This window comes from Pteropus alecto, unplaced genomic scaffold, assembly GCF_000325575.1.
Source record: "Pteropus alecto unplaced genomic scaffold, ASM32557v1 scaffold10, whole genome shotgun sequence".
Classification (NCBI taxonomy): Eukaryota; Metazoa; Chordata; class Mammalia; order Chiroptera; family Pteropodidae; genus Pteropus; species Pteropus alecto.
Genome location: NW_006431210.1, coordinates 9,067,304 through 9,086,372, shown reverse-complemented (window position 1 = coordinate 9,086,372; position 19,069 = coordinate 9,067,304). Strand labels below are relative to the sequence as shown.

General features: G+C 35.6%; 1 pseudogene; it reads right to left on the bottom strand.

Annotated features, from left to right (window-relative positions):
- Positions 1-18,204: 18,204 nt before the first annotated feature.
- On the bottom strand, positions 18,205-18,320 carry LOC112470350 (annotated as a pseudogene).
- Positions 18,321-19,069: the final 749 nt, after the last annotated feature.

Here is a 19,069-nt window from a genome sequence, read left to right as displayed (position 1 = left end):
TGAGAAGCAGTAAAAGAAAATATTGGTGATTTCAATTACATCGCAAAGCATTTACAACTAAAAAAGCATTGACAATACCCTAAAATTAAAATATTGGGAAAATCGATACGGGACTCAATAACAGAAAAAAAAAGGTTGAACATCTCTAATGTATAAAGAACTCTTAAAACTTAAGAAGAAGAAGACTAAAAGAAAACTGGACAACATATATGAATAAAAAGTTTACAGAAAAATAATTTAAGATGCCTCTTAACTATATATGAAATGACAGTTACACTTATCGTTGAGTACAAACTTTAATACTCTTAATGTGTTTCAGAAAACATGATTTTCAGTCAAAACAAGAAGAAAGTTAATGAATATAAATTTAAATAACTGGAGCCAAAACGCTTTAACTTGAAATTTGAATTGGAACTATCATATAAACATCTGACTTTTTTTTTAAATAAATATTCTGTGCAGTTATTAACAGAACTTCACACTATGAAAACTGATAGATTTTAAAGGAGAAATAGAAAAATCACAATTATACCTGGAGACTTCAACACTTCTCTCTCAAGAATTGGTAGAATAAACAAGAAAATCAATAAGGGTATAAATAGCTGGAACTATCAACCAATTTGACCTAATTGATTTTTATAGGGCACTCCACCAAAAAAAAAAAAAAAATAGCAGGACACACATTCTTCTCAAGTACACATGAAACATGCACTAAGCCAGATCATACTTTGAGTCATAAAATAAGCCTTAACAAATTAAATATGTATATGTATTAAACAATTTAAGTTTATATTTTTTCTTGAATCATCACAAAATTAAACCAGGAATCAATAACAAAAGATACCTAAAATCATTTCCAAATATTTGGGAATTAAACACATACTTCTAAGTAACCTAAAAAGAAATCACAAGGAAAATTTTTAAAGTATTATCTTAATAAAATGAAAGCATAGCATATCGAAATTTGTGAGAAACAGCTAAAGCGGGGCTTAGAGGGAAAATGATAGCATTAGTTTATATTAGAAAATAAGAAAGATCTAAAACCAGTAGTCTAAGCTTCAACCTTTAGAAACTAGAGAAATATGAGCTAATTAAACATGAAGCAGAAGTATAAAAAATTAATGAAAATAAAAACAGAAAATCAATAGAGAATATCAATTAAGCCAAAAACTTTGAAAAGCTTTCTGGAAAGATCAATAAAATTGATAAATCTTTAGCATGTCTGTCCAAAGATAAAAAAGAGAAGTAATAAATTACCAATGTAGAAATGAAAGAGGGGATATTTCTATTGATCCCAAAGCCCTTAAAAGAATAAGAAAAGAATACTAAAAAAAAAATTTATGCCCATAAATTTCAAACTGAGATGATATGTACCAATATTTTTGAAAAATACAAACTACTTATTCCCACTCATGAAGAAATAAATAACTTAAATAGCTCTATATTTATTAAAATTTAAATTTTTGATAGAAATATTTCAGAAGAAAGGAAAAGGCTAGCAGATTCAGAATGTTTCACTGGTGAATTATAACCAACATATAAGGAACAAATAATAAGATTTCTACAAAACTTCTTTTATAAAATCAAAAAAGAAGGAACAGTTCTCTACTTATTATATGAGTTCAGCATTAACTTAAAACTGTAACCAGATTATGACATTACAATAAAACTAGCTCAGTATCCCTCATCAAAATAGACTCAAAAATTCTTGACAAAATGTCAGCAAATCAAATCCAACAGTATATAAAAAAGATAAAGATCACGACAAAATGGGGTTCATCCCAGAAATACAAGGCTGGTTCAACATTAAAAATCCAATCATCGAGTTGTATTAGGAGGCTAAATAATAAAATCTTACTATCATTTTAATAGTTATAGAAATAAGACTATTCACCAAATTTAATATCCATTCATGATAAATACTCTCAACAAATGGAATAGAAGATAATATCCCTAATCTGCTAAAGATCATACACACAAAAAATCTACCTCTTTGTTCATACTTGTTGATGATCATACATAATGATCTTTCTCCCAAAGATCAGAAGTAAGGTCGGGAAGTCTTCTCACACCACTTAATATCAAATGAGAAGACCTAATTAGTGCAACAATGAAAGAAAAAGAAATAGTAGAAAGGAAGAAATAATACCTTTTGTGCTTAGAAACAGCTGGAATGCCTATGTAGAAAATCCCAAAGAATCTACAAATATTCCTGGAACTAATAAGTGAGATTATCATGAGTGGGGTATGGGATACCAGGTAACTACATAAAAATCAATTGTCCTGTACACCAACAATATGCAATTGGAACTTGAAATTGGAAAAAAGAACAATATTAATCACAATAGTGCCAAAATAATATTTAAATATAAATATATCAAAACATGCAGAATCTTTATGCTAAAAACTGCACAAAACAGTAATTTAAAAAAATCAAAAATCTAAATAAGTGGGGAGAGATGTTATGGTCATAAATTGAATACCCGATATTGTTAAGATGCCAGTTCTCTCTAATTTGATTTGTAGATTCAACAAAATCTCAATCAAAATTGTAACAAACTTTTTGTAGATAGTTACAAGTTGTCCTAAAGGTTACACGGTAAGGCAAAGGATGTAGAATAGTTAAAGCCGTTCTGAAAAAGAAAAAGTAAGATCGGTGAATTCAAATTACCTGGCTTCAAGATTTATTGTCAAGTACAGAAATCAAGACAGTGTCATGTTGGAGAGAGGACGGACACACTGGTGAGTAGAACAGAAGGGAGAGCCAAAAAATGTACCCACAAAAATAGAATCAACTGATTTTTTGATACAAGATCAAAGGCAATTTAATAGAGAAAGGAAAACTTAAAAAAAAAATAGTGCTGATATAATTAGATGTCTATATGCAAAAAAAAAAAAAGAAAGAAAAAACCTTTACACTTACTTTATATCTCATCCAAAGATGAACTAACAGGGGATTATAGACTTGAATATAAAACATGAAGTTAGAAAACTCACAGAAGAAAAAAGGGGAAAATTTGTGTGACCTCAGGTTTGGCAGTGAATTTTTAGACACAACATCAGAGACATGACCGATAAAAGAAAAAATGATAAATTATAATTTTTCAAAAGGAAAGACTTTGGCTCTTCAAATGATACCTTAAGAGAATATAAAGACGATATACAGACTGGGATAATATGTTTGCAAGTCACACATCTTATAAATAACTTGCATCAAAACTACATAAAAAAGTCTTATAACTGAATAACAGGAAAATGAATTACTCAATTAGAAAAATGAGCAGAATATCCAAACAGACACTTCATCATCATGTGAGCCAAAAAGAACAGGAAAGCCATTATAAAAAGGTCCAGCGATTCCAGGATATTGACTTTGATCTCTTGAACCAGAATGTCATGTTATATCTCCCTAAAAGAAGTCCTATTCTAAAATTAACTCTGATTTTATTTGAATATTAAGCCTTGTTGCACTGGATCTCTCTGTAGTTTTAATAGTTTTGATTTTGTTGAACTCAGCTGGAGTTGGGTTTTTTGTTTGGTTTGGGTTTTTAGGCTAATATAACCATCTAATAAAAATTCAGTTGTCGGAGAGAGTATGCAGTGAAAATTTAATCTTCTTTGTATGCTTAGCTTTCCAGCTCCTGCCCCAAACCCTAAGCCTAACCCTGGCTGTCATCCTTATCTTCTCCCAATTTCTTGTGCGGTATGTCTTCTTCCAATAAACCCAAGCAGGATGATGATAATACACACACACACACAGAGTATTTAATGTGATATATTGTTTTGTTGATGTAGCACAATTTCTTTTATCAGCCTTCATTAGTGAATATTTTTGTGATTTATACTTGGTGCTACAAATGATACTGCATTTAATTCATTGTATCTTTTCATATATGTGTAGGTATATATTTTACTCAACAAAATATATGCTGCATTTTATGTTCCATGATATTTCGAAAACAATGCATGAGCATACAGACTCCAGCGTTAAATATATTGCTAGAGACAGTGTTTGAATAACCCCAAATATTTTAACCAAATCGTATTTTCTTAACTATTCAGTTGCTTCATATTTACTCAATTGATTTTGCTTCAATAAACTAAACATGTGATAGGTTCCTTCATGTACCAAGCACTGTACTAGATGTTCTAAGAAACACCATGTAGAAAAAGACAAACCCTAGAATCAACTATCCTAGAATCCAAGAAGAGTGAACAAATTAATACACATAATATATCTAAAATATCTCTATAGAATTTATAATTTCATTAATAACTTGAGAAGTTCCTTTGAAAGTAATGTGGAGACTATACTAAGTTTGAGCGAGGGTGGGACTTCGAAATGGTGATTACTACATGCAGTCGATTAGAGAGAACGGCTAAAGATCTGCACATTGTCAAGAGACATCCTGTTTGAGAAATGAGAGCCTTCTCAGCCAATTAGAAAGAAGGTATATTCAGAGAAAACCCGAAGGTTAATGGTTATGGTATAGTGGTCTACAATTAAACTGACGGACCAAAAATGCAGAGAAGGGGAAATATCAGTGGTAAGAAGAGAATCCAAGGGCTATTAAATCATGGCAAATAATGACTATCTATGTTACCATTAACAGATTCTCCTCTGAACCAAACCACCTGTGCCAGGTAATCACTTCAACAGATAATCAAGCCTACTCTGGATAGGTGCCAGAATGCTGTTGGCTAACTGTCTGCTCTCTGCCTCTGGTACTTGACGTAGTGCCTGACAACGTGGCAAGCACAGACTAAGTGTTAGTTGTGTTTCCTCATCCTTTCTCTTCTCTCCGCTTCTTCTCCTTCCCCCAACTTCTCCTGGCTGTGGAACTCTGTGCCAACCCCTCTTTGGGTTCCTCCGTTTTGTTAGACTTCCATCTCCAAATTGCTGAATTTGATTTCTACCCTTGGATTGGATCTGCCCACATCCATGATTTCAGTGCCCACCACAGGTTGACCTGTGGCATTTCCTCTGTCAGCCTTGCTGCTGGGACCTGAGAAACGGGCATAACCCTGTCCCTGCCCAGGCCAGAGAGAGAGAGGCACCTAGAGCAATTGTGACCAAAGAAGAGAAGTTGGATGTGAATAAATAGGACTGGAAAATATCTTTATTTTCTCAGACTGCCTTTGATTTTTTAATATCTCTCCTTACATAAGGGCATTTTACTTCCAACTTAATCCAGTCATATTGAAGATCGTTTGTTATTTCTAAATATTAGGCACATATTAATTTCATATATTTAACATTCTGTGTACCCTAAATAAAGAGCAATGCTTAAAGAAAACCTTTACTCTGTAATGTTATTCATTCTCTCCCCATTTAGCCCTGAGCTAATGAGTTGGCCCATTCTGTAGATTTGCAAAGCAGCGATCAGACATATGGAATGTTTGAAATGGCTTACTGGTAATGTCAAGTAGAGTTTCCAACTCTAAATCACAGTTGCTCTAAAAGTTTCACGTAGGTGATAATTTTCTGCGCAGAGCATTAAAAACTGCTTTATAATAGCAACTCCCACAAAACCTCTTCAGTTATATGGGTCTGTTAGCATTTTATTTTAAACACCATTTTGACAGGTGTATTATGTAGTTATTACATTTTCCATGCATAGAACATTCTTGACATTCACTTGCAGTTTTCCATTAGAAAAGTTCAGAAAAATTGTCTTCTTGGCTGAATGAAAATGAAAGAAACATCCATTTTATGATGACTTTTTGTATCACTAGCCTGAAGTAAAACAAACTCAGAACTCGGTCAACTTTTCTTTGATTTTAGGCACACACAAGTTCATTTCTTCATGTATATTATTATTATTATTATTTTTATTATTATTATCACCATGCATGTAGCCTTGTGCTAAACATTAGGGATCTAAATATAAAGACCTCATTCATGACTGCACAAAGTTCATCTTATGTGGGAAGCAGTAATGCAGACAAGTAATGACCACAGAGCAGCTATAAGATATGCTAGAAATAGAAGTGGCATAAAGTTGGGTGCGGTTTCCTGTGTAAGCCAGGAAAAGCTTCACATAAAAGGTATTTTTTTTTCTCAGATTGTAATTCACCAGGTCAATGTGGAGAAAAGCATTTGAGGTTGAATATAATGCTTATGCAAAGGCAGAGAAGCAAGGAAGAACCTGGGGTGTTGGGTGCCTGGATAGCTCAGTATGACTAAAGGAAAGAGAACATATGAAGAGCCAGAGGTTGGAGCTGACTAGTGAGTGGTGTGCAGATTATCAAAGAAGGGGGGTGCCCTGCAGAGGAATTCAGGCTTCAGGACTGCAGAAGGGGAAGAAACAAGGTAGTGATTTTATCAGAATGATGTCTTTCCGGGTGTTTAAGGCTCTCTTCATCTATCTCTAAGTTCTTTCCTTTCACGTCCCCTTCCCCTTACTCACTCTAGCCACAAAGGCCTCTCTGTGCTGTTTTAGAGGCCACACATCTTCACTACCTCCCCCTTCCCAAGGCTTTTGCACTTACTCTTTCCTTTTTTTTTTTCCCCAGTCATCCATGGTCTTGCTCTCCCTCATTTTAATCAAATCTCTGCTCAAAGACAACTTCTTAGAGAGTTTTATCTAATTATTCTGTGTAAAATAAAAAACATCTCACATCTATGTTACGCTTTTTTTTTTTACTTTCTTTCATCATGCTAAGCAATCTTTTGAATTATATTAGATATTATTTATTTGTTTATTGTCTGTGTGCCTTACTAAAATGTAAGAGTATCCGGGCAGAGGTGGTATTTTCATTACTATAAGCAGCAGCAACTAAAATAGCCACTGGCACTTAGATAATGTTCAGTGAATATTTGCTGTGAAATGAACACATCAAAGAGATGTATTTCTGTATGCACATGCTCACATGTACAGTTATTATTGCACCCACCAGAAACACAGACGCCCTGTACAATAATGGAGTGCAAAAGTTGGTGAAAGTTGTCTCTGATCTCATATCATTCTAGTTTCAATTTTGAGAGGTTGGAGAATGACTCTTCACCAGCACTAAGTAATAAAGTCTTGAGAAAGAACCTTCTGTGCCTCAGAAGCTTCTGTAATGGGAAGTGGCACCATTTCCCCCACTATCTTCCTTCAAAGGGTGACAGCCCTAAAATAGGAAAAGGTTTGATAAGCAGGTGGTTTGCCAACTAATTTCCTTCCCTTGAGTACTTCGTTGAGATTAGCATGAAGCTAACAAAGAAATTGCTATCGGAAGATCTTGCTCTGGCTACCCTAGAACAGCACATCTTTTTGTATCTCCAGTCAATCTTATCTTAAATGGCTACAGAAAAATCCTTTGCCCCAATAACATGTCAGATTTACTCTGAGCATAGACTTCCTTAATCAAGTTGTCCATCACAGGAAGAAATGGTTGTTCAGAGCCTGGGAAGAAGGGAAAGGAGGATTACCTTATACACTTTCGGCACATGAAATTATAAATTGTCTCCTCTAGGACATCTCAGTCTTTAGTGGGTCTTTCGAGGCCTGAAATTAGCAGTAGATGGAAGGTATGAAAAAGTTACGTCAGCTAACCGTGACTGCCTCTGAAGGGTGGCAGTATGAGTGATTTATATTTCTTTACACACTTCTGTGAATTCAAAAATTTCCAGGATAAATATGTATTCATTTTATACCCAGAAAAATCAAATAAAGCCCACCTCTGCTTTTTCTTCAGCAACAATTTAAGCATCTCACTCTGGTGCCTTCAGGATCCATTGATTTAAGTGGTTCTTCATGTGGGCCGAGGGACACCCAGGGTGATTTCTGCAACTGCTGGGCCCTGACTGCCTGGCTTTCTTTAGTAACAGAATCCCACAGTTTTACCTCACACATGGTTTTACCTGGCTTAAATTTTCTTCTAATGTCCCCATGAAGTCACCACTGAGAAGGGTCAGTTACCACCCTGCCTTGGAAAATCAATGAAATTCTAGCCATTCTTTTCTTCCCTCTTACCACCCTTACCATAGAGAGGGGAAAAAGAAAGTCTGGTAACAAGGCGGTACGGGCTTCTACTGCCGATTCAAGGGGACTTTCCATTGCATTTTGATGCCCAAACAACATGGAAGGTTGAAGTGGTGTCCCAGGTTCTTACCGATGCGCTTGCTGACTCTGATTGCTCAGTGATGGGTTTCCTCTCATCTTTCCAGTCTCTAACCCTCGAACTTCAGGGACAGACTGCTCTGCTTCTCTCTTTCTCAACCAGAGGCTTTGTTGATTTGTACATTACCTCCTTTTACCAGGGGTAAATTGCTGGAGATTGTGCTTCTGACTTTTAGCTTCTTAGAGGGCAGTTGTCAAGTGCAACAGCTTTCAAGTTAAGCAGTGATGTCTACTCCAGGCACTGCTGCCTACTAGTTGTATGACCTTTTGATTAGTCCTTTTTTCTCACCTGGGAAATGAGGTGGGGTGAATAACAATAATACCTAACAAATGAATGATTTTGAGGATTTGATGACATAGCACAAGTAAAGTCTTAGGATTGTGCCTGACACATAGTAACAGCTGAGAGAATGTTAGTAATTAGGGCGTTACTAGATATCTTCATCAGAGTCATTACCAGGGGAATCATTAGCTGTCCTAAAATAAATAACTGCTTGGAGCTTCTCACCTTGAAGCACCTGTCATATTGCCGTTCTAGTGAGAAATGGCTCCACTGCAAACCAGCTGCTCTAGGATGATGATCCAACCATGGACGTGTCACCCCCTCCCCGCAACTTACAAAGTCCACCAAAGTGAATTCTGTATATGCCACGTGGTCTATATTTTAAGAAAGTCCACTTCAAACATTCCATCCAAGTAAGTAAAAAATTCCTCCAGCCCTTTTTCACATGATTCCATAACAGAAAATCTATTAATTTATGAAAATACAGAATCTGCTGCCATGTGGTAATAGAAGAGGCTTGCAGACTCTCTTAACCTGACTCAGATTCTGAACATCAGTTTCTACATGTTTCCTGCTAGAATAAGCAAACAAAACTTGCGATGAAATGTACCACAAGTTTTTTTCTTTTATTTGGAGCAAAAGATCCTTCTAGCAATTCCAATGGAAGAATCACATTGAGCTGACTTTGTAAACACAGATTTATAGTGGAAATAAACTACTGTACAACAAATGGTAAATGCCGCTTTCTGGATCTCCTGAACTTGTTCCCATCGAAGAATGTTGAGCATAAAACTTCCATTTGTGAGAAGCTCTTAAACTCAATGCCTCTTATCACCTCTTTCTGCTCCCTTTATAGAGGGAGAAAGAAAGAGAAGGGAGAGAGAACTAATTCACAAATCTGGATCTGTCGATTAATACTTTCACTCCCATTATGTTTCCAAGGCTCAGAGTCCTGCCTGGTCCCATCTTCTATCTTTTGTGACACCCAAAGGGAATGATTTGATGATCCAGGGGAGAAGTGGTGCCTCCTCTTCTATTAAAGCAATCATTGAAATAAATGAGTAATGAGTGAGAGAGCCTTAGTGACATTGGTGCTTAATGAGCTCAGTTGTCTTGGCTACATATCCTTCATCCTCAGCTTGCTAAATAAAAGTTTATTTATGTTCTTTAGTGTAAGATAATTTTCACAGATGAGCTTTAATAAAGTAAAAAGAAGTACAGAGAGAAACACTACAGGAAACTAATAAAGGCAAAAATGAAAAATGGAAAAAAATAATAAATTGTTATTAGGGACCCTTGCCAAGAAACCACTAAGTGTGAGAACAAATCGTGTGCAGGTCTAAGAAGAATTATTACTTAACGCTGACGTGTTCTCTCTTGAGTAAGGAAGGTAGGCACCCTAGCTACAGGACACTTTAAAGCAAACCCCAATTCTAGCCATTCATCTTTTGTCACTCTTCACCTTGGCTACAAATTGTTCTTTCAAGATCATACGCGTGCACGCACACACACACACACACACACACACACACACACACTCCCCAAGTACCTAGGGAGAATTTTACTACTCTCCAGTCCACCAATTACAGATGCTTTGGAGTTGCCGTCTGGATTACCTGCTCATTGTCCCCCGCCCCAAACCCTCACATCTTAAGGGGGAATCTTTTCTCTGATGTGGCAAAGAAGCACTGTGAGTGTTCTGGGCCATGGTCCAAATCTGTACAGAGCATCTCTGATAGGACGCAGAAGAGTCTCTGAGTGAAAGTGGACTCGTTCCTGGTAGAGGGCACAAGAGACTTGAAGATGGTGCTGATAAGGAGGCCCTGAGATGGTTATTGAAGGAAAGTGAATATCTCTGACTTGATTTAGCTTTGAAAATCTTGGGGCACTATGTTGCAAAAGCCAGGGAAAAGAGAAAAAGAGCAAAGAGGCCAAGAAGGAGCAACCCGTGGAGTAGGAGGAAAACCTAGACCGGAGGCCAAGTCACGATTGTGTTTCTAGAAGGAGAGAGGGATCAATTGTGTAAACTGGTATTCTAAAAAGATAGGGACTGAGATTTGAACACTGGATTTCAAAACTATTTCAACACAATAATGAGAAAACACTGATTAGTATAAGACAAAAGAGAAAGACGAAATGGAGACAATGACTAAAATCAACACTTTGAAGTACTTTTGATGAGAAAGGGAGCAAATAAATAGTTTAAGAGAACAGTATGTTTAAGATATATTTTTAATGTGGAAGAAATAACATATTCAAATGCTACTATGAATAATTCAGTTGATAGAGAAAACTGATAATGTTTGAGAGAGGGGGATATTGCTAGAACGTTATCCTTGTGTAAACGAGAGGATGGGGGAAAGGCTTTTAGAAAGGAATGCGGATAGTTAATCTGTGGTAACATGATGGAATGCACGGCATAAGGATATAGATGTTAGATATGTAGATGAGTTAGGAATCATGAGAAGTTGATTAAATTTCTAATTCCTTCAATTTTTCAGTGAATTGGAAAGCAAGATCATCAACTGAGAGTAATAAATGCTGTTAACCTTTAATTGCTCTAAATAAATAAAGTCAGTTCTTTAAAAAAAGTGAATCTTCACCTAAGCCTCCCATCAGATACCAAAACTCACTCAAACTGGATTATGGATTTAAATATAAAATTAAAAGAAAAATTATGGGAGAAACTCCACAGCAACTAGAGTTTAGGCAAAATTGTTAGTCATGACACCAAAAACATGATCCATTAAAGTAAAAAAATATAAGTAAATTGGATTTTATCAAAAGTGAATACTTTTGCTCTGTGAAAAACATTGTTAAGAGGATGAAAAGACAACTTGTAGACTGGGAGAAAAGTATTTATAAACCACATATCCAATAGAGGACTAGTCTTTAGAATATAAAAAACCCTCAAAATTCATCAGTAAAAAACCCAAACAATCCAATATGAAAATAGATAGAAATTCACAAAAGAGAATAAACTAATAAAAAATAAGCATATGAAAGATGATCGCCACCATCAGGGAAATGTTTGGCCTTCACACTGCAAGTCTGTGGGGAAAGTGTATGTGGCTTTTCATCACCATTTAGATTATTCCAATAACCATTACTTAGACCAGTGGGCTGAGAAAAATCATTGCTCATATATAATAGAGTAGGATTGGGAATGCATAGGTCAAAAAAGACAAAGAAAAATAATCAGAACCAATGAAATGGAATTGCTAGAAGACAGATGGAAAATGAATTTAAAAAATAAATTAATGAATGAATCCATGGGAATTCAAGGACAGCAGGAAAGAGACTTTCTTGCACTATTAAACATTGTTTCATAATTAGACACTTTGTAGATTAATCAAAGAACAGGCTGGTCATTATTGAACTGTCAGTTCGTTGTCTAAGTGATCAAGTGCCAGCAATCTCTCAAAACGCTGAGTAAAATATAAAGGAGCTGAAAATAATTAGGCAGAAGATAAGAGCCCTGGAGAACCTAGAGTTTTACCATATTAATATATGAATTTCAGAAGTAGAAGAAAGAACAAAGAGAGTAAAGACAATGAATAAACAGATAACAGAGGAAAGAACTCTGAAGAAAAAAGTCCATTTTTCAGACAAAACATGTTTAGAGTTCTCGTCTAGACTAATCAGAAAAAACACACTAGTAAAATCCATAGTCTCTCAGTATACACACACACACACACACACACACACACACACACACTTTTTTTTTTTATTTACTCATCATATATATGTATGTATACACACACACATGCACAAACTTCCAGGTCAAAAAAAATAAGGTACCAAAAAAATAAGGTACAAAAAAAATAAGGTACCTCAACTGCAAAATTTGCTTTTAGAAGGCAGAAGAAATATATCTACATATCATTTTATAAAAATGATTGCAGCAAGAGTGTCCTAAATTCAGGAAAGATATTATTTGAAAAATACATATCTATGTTTATCATCTATCATCTATCTATCTAAACTTTTGAGAAATTTAAGAATTCTTATAATAATCTATATATCCGATTTCCTCCTAAGAAAAATTTTTGAAACATGCTTCTGACAAACAAAAAGAACAGAGACCTCATAAAGAAAAAAAATAGTAAATATAGAATATATAGATATAGAGATAAACAAGGCTGATGGCTTGTTTGCACTAGTATAGCTGTAGTGGTTGTTAAAATATTGAAATACTTTTGTACTGCTTGGCATATAGCTACTGACCTGAACCCTGAACTCTCCGCTACATCCCTGACCCTTTCCACTTGGGCTCTTCCCTAAAGATTCCCTGGACCAGGAACATCTCATAGGCCAGCTACTAAAGACTTAATGTCAGGACCATTAAGAAGCCTTCAACCTTAAATTTAAAATTCGTTGTCATAGAGTTGTATGTCATATAATTCTCCTACTCTTTTGTGCTTCTTTGAATATATATATATTTATTCTATTCTCTCCCTTTCTCTCCCTTTTCTCTCCTTCCCTCCTCAGTTAGATTTAATATGAGTTAATCTATTTTTTCGGTCTTCTTAAATAAACAGTGCTTGCATAATATAACTGGAATTGGTTTGTGTGCTTGCCAACAGAGATCTCTAATTGATATACCCATAATTTCATCACCAATAGATGAGCCCTGCTGCTCCACTGATTTATTTGCTTCTAAATATAGAGACACATAAATATAGACAGAGACATCAAAAATAAAATCAGGTTTTCTAATGTTGTACAACCTACGTTTCACATTTACTAACAAACAATAAACATTTTAAGTTCAATAAAATTAAAATACACTATAATTCTAATACAACTATGTAATTTATTTTACTAGTCTTCTATTCTTTAATATTTAATTTACTACTAGTGTTTTGTTATTGTAAATACAGTACTGAGCATAATTCTCATTTTAATTCATTTTTTAGGGCTATTTTCTACAAGTGGAATTTCCGAGTCCTCTGTAAGCTTAATTTTAAGATATTTGATATATAAGCCAATTTCCTCCCATCAGCCAGATTCCTTGATGATTCAATTAGGAATGTCTTAAGAATCAAGTTCACAAGTTCCTTCTTCCATTACCAAATAATCTATTTAATAATGAATAATATTTTTCTTTTGCCTATTTTATTGGGTAAAAAATAGTATCACATCACTTTAATTTGCATTTCTTACATTGGAAGTCTTAAAAAGGTATTCTGTAGATAAAAATAATTATTCTTTACCCATAGTTTTGAAATAACCATTTTTCCTAAACTAAATCTGTACATGTATGGGCTCTTTCAAGACTTGTGCTGTCCCATAAGGTAGCCATTAGTCAAAATGGCTATTTTAATTTAAATTTAAATTAGTTGCAATAAAATAGAATTGAAGATTTAGTCTCTCAGTCACTTCAGTCACATTTTAAGTACTCAAAAGCTGCATGTGAATAGAAACCAATATATTGGACTGCACAGCTACATATTTCCATCATTGAAGAAAGTTACGTTGGACAGTGCTGTTATACGATAGTCTTAATAAACTTTTATAATACTTTAAAAATTAATAAATCTATTAATTTAAATTATTGTAAATAAGACCTATCTTATTAATATTTTTAATTCAGATTCATTCGATGTCCAGATTGTGAGCTGCCAACACATCTACGGCGCATGACCTTCTGTCCAAGACAGAGTTTCTGGGAAACCAGAAAACTCACAGCTAGACATGCTCATTTGTTTTCTATAGTACATTTTCAGACTAAAGCAGTGGCTTTCAAATTCCATGTTCTGTGAAGCCCCGGTATTCCAAAATCTGTTCAAGGACACCTTATATCTGAGGAGGAGAAGGTAGGATTTCTGACTTAGACTTTAATTTAAAAATGGATTCCATTAATTTAAAAAAGTTCCAAAACCACTGACTTGTGGTTTAATTAGAATTTGAGCAGAAAATCCTCTGAAGACCAGTGGATGATCAGGTGAAGTCGGAGAGTAAAAAGTGACCGATACATTGTCTGAAGTCTGCAGATAACACTAAATTGTTGACCCAAACACTTCATGTAGTTGTCATAAAAACAAACTGTGTTTTGTGTGATAACTTTGAAGGACATCACAGAAAAATCAGCCCAACAAATGGAATTTGAATTCAGACAAGACTGCCTTTCACCAATGATGAGGCCTTGGGCCATTTATTTAACCTGATTCTCCTTTTACTAGTTTTAAAAGAGAGCCAGTGATACCTGCTTCATAGGGGTACTTTAGGAATAGATGATGTAACAGGTGTGAACAGATGTTCACAAAAAGAGTAGTTGCTTTGCCTTTTATCATTCCTGTTCTCAGCTAGATAATTATCACTTAAAGACTGATTTCTCCTGATTGATTGTTAACAAGTTTCCAGGCCACCAGATATCTAGTGCCGTAAAGAATGAAAAAAAAAAAAAAATTAAGTTCATACTCAGTCACCCTGAAAACAAGAGTTTATGAACAAAGAAGATGTGCATGGAGATGGCAGCCAGAATTTCCAAATTGCTTCAGGGTTCACCCCAGGTTGCCTGGTGATAGGAGTTTGCTGGGCTTCTTTTCTCAGAGGAAAGGGTACTGCCCGGACTCAAGTCCTACGGACCTACAGTCCCCAAGTTTTTCCATGTGCTGTGCTAGGAGTCTGGCATTTCTCAGCACTGCCCTAAATCACAGATGCCTTATCTAAGGCCTCTTAATATTTAAGATAAGGGGCTAGATACCTAAGATACTGACACTCATGCAATGCTGCTTTCTAGCTTATTGCATGAAAAAGAAGAGTATAGGTCCCTTGGCTGGAGCATAGCCCCGTACTGTAACCAGCTAACCCCCAGCCCAAGGACACCTCTCCACAAGATGCCGAGAGAGTGAAGGCTATGATACTCATCAGCCTTTTGCCCAAAATCCAGAACGGACCCAGTGACCTTTCTAAAATATGAAACCACCAATCATATTTTAGAAAGGCATGTTTTTACTCTAATTAGATAACACTACTGTAAATGCTTTGGCAAAAAATTTATATATGAACAAGAAAAATTTATTTTAAATTATTCCTATTATATCCATTAAACATAGCAGTGCCAAAGGACACTAACATATCAGAGTCTATAAATTTAAAATAAATAGAACTTTTTAACAGTCTATAATTCAGAGATTTCAAAAATCAAAACATGCCTTTGCTCCCATGAGTTTAAAATTTCCCCAAATTACGATTCTTCGTGAAGACACATTCTTCTGGGTAAGACATTTAGTGCAGAAAATGATGGCAGCTTGTCAGTTTGTAATTATGTTATCAACATATTTTTATTATAATAAATAATATTTATAGTAATTATATTTATTTAAATGTTAATAAATATTCATTTATGTCATTATTATAGTTAGGCAGATTGACGTCTTCAACAAGTAGTGAATAGCTACTAAGTTCTACACAAGTCCAGACAATTCCCAGGCAAAGCAAAGGACCAGTCACTACCCCTGATCTTACAGAGCTTTTAAGTCCAGCAAGGCAGACAAAAACCATACAACTGCTCATTCACTTTGAATGTGATACGTGTGTGAAGGAAGAATGAACGTGATAAAACAATGTCACAAGGAATCCTAACCTATCTGGGAGTGCCCAGATGGAAAAAAGAGTCACCTATAATGATGGTTTACAGGCTGAGGCCTGAGAGGTGGATAGAAGAAATGCACCAGGAGCAAAGGAAGGATCATTGTATGCAGAATAGAGATGTTGGATGAGAAGGAGAGGGGGCATAGAAGAATAGAGGGAAGAAGCCCAGACTCTTGTCATGGAACCTTTAGGAAAGGAAAATAAAAATAATTTATTGGAAGAAGACAACTATAGAAACCAGTTTTAAACAGGATAGTACAGGACACAGATGTCTGGTAAAGAAAGGAAAAGGAATTCCTGGCAGGGAAACTGCTTGAGTAAAGGCAGGGAAGCAGAGGTTCTCCAGACGTTAGCACATGGGGAGCACAGGAAACCCACAGCGATCTGGGAGAAGGTTGGAGCAAAAGGATGGACAGCTTGTTCGGGACCAGATGGTGGCAGGCTTTGAATTTCACATGGGGGGGGCGTGGGATTTGAATGCTATTCCCAGGGTAATCAGGAGCCACAGACGATCAGATGGATTTTAGAGAGGCTACTCTGTCAGGTGGGTTGGAGGTTGGGAGAAGAGTTAGCAGGTAGTAGCAGTCACAATCCAGAGTGCACATAGTGAAGGCCTGCACTGGAGCGCTGGGGTTGGCAAAAGATGGGCAAAAACAAATTTGAGAGTAATTTTAATGTAGAAATTGCCAAAATTTTATCACAATGTATACTTAAAGGGTAAAATTGTTTCAGCTTTGTTTTGTACTGTTGTTGTTGTTGTTGTTGTTGTTGTTGTTATTGTCATTGCTGTTGTTGTACAGGGAGATGTTGACCCTGCAAAAAATTAGACTTTTTAAAGAGTTAGCCTCTGGCCTCCTAAAGGGCCAATTTAGAGAGTTACAGCCACTTCTCATTAGTTATAACACATATCAGCATTTGGGTGTTCACATTTTAGGATCGGAATGTTGGAGAAACATTCTGGAACTGAGTAAAGCCAAGTTGCTGATGCTATGGATAATTGACTTGGCTTGTGTCATGGACAACTGAGCATGGAAATTGAAATGTTGATGGCATTCAATGGAAAGCAGCACTAGTCACATCATGGGTCTCTGTGACAACGGGTAGGAAAAAGCAACTCAACAGCCTCTGCATTCCTTTCTGACCAGCACAAACAGTCATATCTTCAGATTCCAATCTGTGCTCTATCCTGGTAGTAGTCACTGCATTTTGCAACCCCAAATTAAAAGTATATCTACATTAACTCGTCTCTATTTGCTGCCAAATATTCTCAGTATTTTCCATTATCTAATGCAATACTGTACTTGACTAGTTTTTTTTTTCTGAGATGAAAACTGCCAAGATTATATTTTCACTGAAAAGCTGTCACTACATAAATATCATGAAAAATACTGCATTTGGTATTTTTCTTTAATGAAAATTAGGCAATTATCTCTCAGAATGTTCATATAAACTGAAAGACAATCCAGCTGGAAAAGATGCTACTTAAAACAACAGAGGAAATCTCTTCCTATTTTCAGCTCGTGATACCAACTCTAATATTACATTTGAATTCAGTGGCAGTACTAGTGAGTGGAGAAACAAACAATGAAGAGCAAAGAAAAATGTGAGAGAAAAAGCAAGAGGTATCTTGTAGGAACCACAGAACATTTGGGAAAAAAAGTATGATGAGGGAAGGCTTATTTTATTGTGTAGTGTGGTAATTACTTGTTTGGACGTAACTTACTAGAGTGTGAATCTTTGGTGCGGAAGGGCTGAGTCGTTTCAATTCTATTCGCATCATTCACAATGCACTGGGTATGAATGAATGAATGAATGATTTAAGGAGCAAACAAATGAAACAGACACAGAATGTAAGTACTATAAACTATTTCACTTGAAATAAAAAACTGTGGAAGTTGGCTTAGCCCTGGGGAAAATCCAAAGGAAAGTGAATTGAGCTCGGTAAAAGCTGTGTTGAACTAGACTGATCCACAGAGCTCTGCACTGAGCATCCCTTGGAATTTATTTTTAGTTATCCATTCATATACCCATAAAAATTAATTGATACTTTATCAAGTTACTAAGCATCTGTTGTAAGTATGGAATGATGGTGACTTTTCGTTTTTGTTTGTTTGTTTATTATTTTTTAGGTGAGGCAACCCTTGGTTGACCTCACAGATTGCAAGGACCTTGTAAGTTTACAATCCCTTATTTTTTATTTTTTTTTACGTCTACAGCAAGCACCTGGTCTTCCTAGGTGGTCTCCCATCCAAGTACTAACCAGGCCCAACCCTGCTTAGCTTCCGAGATCAGACGGGATCAGGCTTGTTCAAGGTAGTATGGCCATAGACTGTGATGGTGACTTTTGAATCTTAGAAATTATTATGACTAGGTTCTTCTTATCTGACCAGTTGAGATGGACACAAAAATTAATGCCCAGTTACCAAACTTACTCCATCTACTTCCTAAAATTTGATCTAGGGACTCAGGAGTAGAGGTACTCAAGTTACCCCCATCAAATGTCAGTCTCAGAGTCCTAGGCCTCCTACTTCTTTCTTACCAGACACACCCAATCAACTGAAAACTATCTTTTTATATTTCTGTCTGCTTGCTTTTGTTTTCAATACTGCTTTTGGGTTTGGGAAGCTTTCACTTCTTACTTTGATTAATGTTATGTATTTTATATTAATTTTATAATTACTAACAGTTTAATTTTCTCAAGTCATAACTCTGATTTAACATGTCCCTGTTAAACATGTGACATGTCCCTGATTATCCTCCATATAACATAACATTCCCCACGGTACCTGTGGCCTGTCGACTGTAGAGAGATCCTTTAGCCTCTCTGGATGTACTTTCTCCCGCCTTTTAACCAGTGCTCCATTCATGTGTCATCTTGTGGCTTTTGTTGAGGCACGATTTTGCTTTCTACTTATCTTATTTTTTTATTTTAAGTTTTTTTTATAACGTAACATGTATAACATGATATTTGTGACATATAACGATATAATTGTGGCATAATATTTATAACATAATATTTACCATTTTCCATATTTTTCAGAGTATGGCACAGTAGCATTAAGTCCATTCACAATGTTAA